Source organism: Eschscholzia californica, unplaced genomic scaffold, assembly GCF_041429995.1.
Source record: "Eschscholzia californica isolate CP2 unplaced genomic scaffold, dmEscCali1.0.p SCAF_6, whole genome shotgun sequence".
Lineage (NCBI taxonomy): Eukaryota > Viridiplantae > Streptophyta > Magnoliopsida > Ranunculales > Papaveraceae > Eschscholzia > Eschscholzia californica.
This window is the reverse complement of record NW_028238483.1, coordinates 13,992,329-13,998,157: the sequence shown is the minus strand read 5'-3', so window position 1 is coordinate 13,998,157 and position 5,829 is coordinate 13,992,329. Positions and strand designations below refer to the sequence as shown.

Here is a 5,829-nt window from a genome sequence, read left to right as displayed (position 1 = left end):
GTTTCCTTGCATCTGAGTAACACAAGAGACAAATGATCAATACATTCATCAAACGACGACCCAAAAACAGAGAAATCATCTATAAATACTTCAAGAAAGCGTTCAACCATATCAGAAAAGATTGACATCATGCATCGTTGAAAAGTGGTAGGAGCGTTGCACAATCCAAAAGGAATTCTCTTATAGGCAAAAGTGCCAAATGGGTAAGTAAAAGTTGTCTTTTCTTGATCCTCTGGTGCAATTGGTATTTGGTTGTAACCTGAATACCCATTTAAATATGCATGCTCAACTAATCTTTCTAACATCTGATCAATGAATGGAAGTGGAAAATGATCCTTTCAAGTGGCATTGTTGAGTTTGCGGTAGTCAATATAAACTCGCCATCCTGTTTGAACCTGAGTTGGGACTAATTCATCTTCCTGGTTTTTGACAACTGTAATTCCTGATTTTTTTGGAACTACCTGAACTGGCCTTACCCATTTACTATCAGGTATAGGGTAAATGACACCTACATCTAATAGCTTAGTGACTTCATCCTTAACAACTTCTTTCATGATGGGATTTAATCTCCTTTGTGATTCTCGAGAAATTTTGGCATCATCCTCAAGATAGTTTTATGCATTACCACAGAAGGACTTATTCCTTTGATGTCTGCTATTATCCAACATATTGCTTCTTTGTGTAACTTTAGAAGATTTATAAGTTTTTTTTCATTTTCTTGACTTAAATTTGAAGCAATAATCACAGGTAATGTTTATCCTATTCCTAAAAAGACATATTTTAGTGTGTCAGGGAGGACTTTCAACTCTAACTTTGGTGGGACAATCGTAGAGGGTTGTGGTGGTAGCTTTGGAAGTGGTAGTGGTTCTATCCGAGGTTTCCATGGTTGTCGATGAGTTTTCTGATCTAGGGCGACATTTACCTCTAAAAGTTTAATCACATCTTGGATTACGAGTCATGTTCCTTATCCCATTCATTTCCCAGCAAACTTCTTTCTAAAGGATCCATGTATTTATGCATAGGAAACGAGTCATTAAGAATTTGTTCCATCATTAACATCCCATGTGACTCATTTAATTCTGTAGGAGGATCATTAATGTTGAAAATATTAAATCTGGCTGTCATGTTACCAAATCGCATCATTAACAGACCACTATCACAATCAATCAGAGAACGAGAAGTTTTCAAAAATGTACGGCCTAATATGACTGGTATTGTACTGGCCCCTTCTGGAACGGGATTTGTATCAAGTATGTAAAAATATACAAGGAAGTAGAATTTATCACATTTGATAATCACATCTTCAACTACTCCACTAGGGATTTTTACTGATCTATCTGCAAGCTGTAATGTGACAGCTGTTTTCTTAAGATTTCCTTGACCAAGTTGTTCATACACAGAGAATGGTAAGAGATTAACTCTTGCCCCTAAATCAAGCAAAACTCTGTCAATGTGATGGGTACCTATCCTTCATGCAATTGTGGGACTACCTGGGTCTTTAAATTTTACAACCACTTTATGTTGAATTATTGAACTCATATTCTCGGTAAAAAAATGCTCTTTTTGAGACATTAGTGCTCCTTTTTGTGGTGCATAAATCCTTTACAAAATTGGCATAGGAAGGGATTTGTTCAATTCCATCTAGAAGTGGGATGTTAATTCTTACTTCCTTGAGTACTTCTAAGATGCCCCTATCATGGTTTCTTTGATTGTTAAAGCCTTTGAGAGAATGGTGCTTTGGGGACACCCTGTTGTCCATTCTCAGCTTCTTGTGATGAAATTAGTTGAGTGGGACTTGGATGGTTATTATTGGGAAGTTCAATTGGCATTTGAATCTTATTATCTACTTGTTTCCCAGATCTAAGTGTAGTGATGGACTTCACTTCACTATACATTTCAGGTGGGGTAGAATTAGACACACTAACCTCATATTGACCTCTAGGATTTGGTAAAGGTTGACTTGGGAGTTTCCCTTTTTCCCGTTCACTTACTGATGTGGCAAGTTGACCTACCTGAGTCTCTAATTTTCCTAGGGCTTGAGTGTTTTGCCTAGCACTTGCTTGAACTTCTTTTTACACCTGTCCTATAGTTTATATACATCTTTCTAGAGTGGTCTCCAGAGTTGATTTTTGCACTTGTGGTTGATTTAAAAACGATTGATTTGGAAACGGTTGATATTGGGGTATTGCTCTAGGATTCTGATATGGATTCGTACTAGAGTTTACCTGACCTTGGTTTGATTGATTTTGTGGATTTTGGTTTGGATACGATGGACCTCCACTACCACTGGAATTTTGATTATTTCTCCATGAAAAGTTTGGATGATCTCTCCAACCAGGGTTGTAGGTATTACTGTAAGGATTCGGTCTTTGATAGTTATCCTGTAAAGCATGAATTTGTTCGATGAAAGCTTGGTCATTTGTAGAAACATTTGAATCTCCGGAATCATGACTATACTGTGCTTGACCTTGGTCATTTTGGATTTGAAATACCGACCGATGTAGAATTAAAGCTTCTATTTTTCTTGTAAGATTCTCAATTTTGGCATCAATCTCAGTTTCTCTACTAATTTCACTATTGGTGATGCATAAAATGTCCAGACGTTGACTAACGTCTGAAGAGTCAAAGATCAGACAAGAAGTCTCTCGACACAGCTCGGCATGAGGCGGCGGGATAGCTAAAACCCCTGATGGTCCACCACACATTCCCACAACCGGGAGGTCGGCCAGAAGAAACAAGCTCTGCACAAAACTCTCTTGGCATGGATAGATCAGCCCTGGGATTTCTAAAGGAATAAGGAGGTCTCCACAGGTTCAGCCCATATCTTACGCCCAGAACTGGGAAGATATCAGCGATGCGCAACCTAATGACTTAATCCCGGACTTTCCAGAAAGATCTCAATCGGTTGCACATCTAGAAGTGTTTAAGCCCAGTTGGACTCCACGTATCTAAAGGAGGAAACTTCTCCTTTAGAGTCTATCGCTCCAGCAAGATATCAACGAAGTATCCTTGAACTTAGGAACTTTCACTTATCAGAGATCCGGGATAGACTCAAAGAGAAACCCTATAAACGCAAAAGAGGTAATTTCTATTACGGTTTGACGGCCACCGCCTCACCACCGCCACTAAGGACAGTCGGCCTACCTTCTTCGCCTATAAAAGGCCTCCCGCATCGTCCTTCAAAGGACACGAGGTCCAGAGGGAAAAACAAACTCTTTCTCTAAGACACGATCTCTGGAGAAGGAACACACCATCTCTCCTAAACCTAAGATCTCTTCATACCAGAAGGATCGCCCCCTAAAAACATAGTTCTCATAACTCGCCCCCCAAAAGGATCAATCAATATTCATTCTTTTACTGTAAAGAGCACCCTGACTGTCTTGAGCGTCGGAGCGGTTTTCGAACCCTTTGCAGGTTCTCCCCCCTCGGGAACAGACGAACAGGAGCAAGGAATCAGGAGCTGGAGCAAGGAGCAGAGAAACGGAGCAAAGGAGCGGAGCAGAGAAGCAGAGCTGAACAGAGGAATCTCACCTCTCCAAACAGAATATTCCATCATAATGGAGGTTGTCATGCATAAACTCCCTTTTTCATGTTGATTTAATCGGGAGGCAATTTTCGACATCAGCATTTGGCGCTAGAGGCAATTTTCGACATCAGCATTTGGCGCTAGAGGCAATTTTCGACATCAGCATTTGGCGCTAGAGGAAGGGGATCTCTCCATCAAATCACCAAATTCGGTAACTCGAATCCTACTCGATACTTTTCCAGAACTAACTCTTCTCTATAAAGATCTATCAGGAAAACAGAATGGCGGGACTGAAAGAGGCCACCAATCCAGGGGTGAAGCCACCTCCTCCAGAAGGACAAATACACGGAACAAAAGCACCGACAGGTGAAAAGATCTAAGAAGAAGGGGAAAGAACGGCAGATTTAACCATACCTATACAAATCGGAGAAAAGGCCAGTGAAGTGACTTATATTGGGAGTACATTAGATGACGATGAAAAGGCAAAGTTAACCAGTTTCGTGAGAGAACACCGTCATGTATTTGCGTTTGGGACGGATGAGGTATCCGGGATAGACCCAGGGATCATCACCCATCAATTGAATATCAGAGAAGGAAGCAAGCCGGTGAAGCAAAAGAAAATGAATTTTTCAGCAGACAAACAGGCTCAAATAGCCAAGCAAGTTGAGAAACTCCTGGCATCGGGAGTAATAAAGGAAGCCTGATACCCGAAGTGGCTGGCCAACGTGGTCCTGGTCAAGAAGAAGAATGGAACGTGGAGAATGTGTATAGATTTTACCGACTTAAACAAAGCTTGCCCAAAAGATAGTTTCCCGCTGCCGTCCATAGATCAGCTAGTAGACTCTACGGCTGGCCACGAATTACTAAGCGTCATGGATGCCTTCGCAGGATACCACCACGCCATGCACTGGGCCGACCAAGAGAATACCACATTCCTGACGGATCGAGGGCTATACAGCTATCAACAAATGCCTTTCGGTCTCAAGAATGCCCGGACAACATATCAACGTCTAGTTAACGGGATATTCGGGGATCAGCTCGGAAAGACAGTTGAATGTTATGTGGATGACATGATCGTGAAAAGCAAGACTCGCCGAGACCTGATCGCCAACCTTAGGACCGCATTCGACAAACTCCAAGCTTACAATATGAAACTAAACCTAGAAAAGTGTGTGTTCGGTGTAACTTCGGGAAATTTTCTTGGGTTCATGGTCAGCCACAGAGGGATAGAAGCCCACCCTGCTAAGATCACAGCCCTACGAGATATGTCCAGCCCACAGAGTCGAAAAGACGTTCAACGACTAACTGGGAGATTGGCATCACTCTCCAGATTCTACAATAAGATGGGGGATAAGGCCCTACCTTTCTTCAAAACTCTCCGAAAGGTACCCGACTTCACCTGGACCGACGAAGCAGAGAAGGCATTTCAGGAGGTGAAAGCACACCTCATGAAACTACCACTGCTGGTCAGTCCAAGCCCCGGGGACGAACTCATTGTTTATCTCGCGACTTCCGGAGAAGCCGTCTCAGCAGCGATAATTAAAACAATAGAAGAACTCATGCACCCCATATACTTTGTTACTAAAGTATTAGGTGGGGCAGAACTGAAATACCCAACTGTAGAGAAATTGGCTTACGCGCTCATTCTGACTGCTAGGAAGCTGCGCCCATACTTCCAAGCTCACACGATAGTGGTTCAGACGGACCAACCACTCGGGATTATACTCCATAAGATGGATCTCTCAGGACGATTGACGAAATAGGCAGTGGAGCTGAGTGAATTCGATATCAGGTACAAGCCCCTAACCGCTATAAAAGGGCAAGCATTGGCGGATTTCGTAACGGAATGCTCGATCACATCAGCAAATCTTGGCCTAGAGCAGGTTTGGACTCTCTTCGTGGACCATCATTCCATGCATTGATTGAATCATATTTTTATGTGTGATTGTGAGACCATCATAAAAATGTTCCACTAATTTTCCTTTTTCAAAACCATGATGTGGACATTTTAAAAGTATGCTTTTTAATCTTTCCCATGCTTCATAAAATTGTTCGTCATCTTTTTGTGAAAAATCAACAATTTGTTTCCCAACTCATTTGTTGTGGCCCTAGAAAATAATTTCACAAGGAACTTTGTTACTAACTCATCCCAAGTTCTCATAGAGTTAGGGGGAAAAGAATTCAACCATGACTTAGCATTTTCTTTCAGAGAAAACAGGAACAACCTTAAGCGGACCGCATCATCACTAAAGTTTTGAAATTTGCTCGTGGAGCAGATATGCAAAAACTCATTAATATGTTCA

At 41.7% G+C, this 5,829-nt stretch overlaps 1 non-coding gene across 1 annotated transcript; it reads left to right on the top strand.

Annotated features, from left to right (window-relative positions):
• The first annotated feature begins 5,515 nt into the window (after window positions 1–5,515).
• On the top strand, window positions 5,516–5,622 carry LOC147531867 (small nucleolar RNA R71). Its single transcript, XR_015228481.1, has one exon. It is a non-coding gene; the product is annotated as a small nucleolar RNA R71 (small nucleolar RNA).
• Window positions 5,623–5,829: the final 207 nt, after the last annotated feature.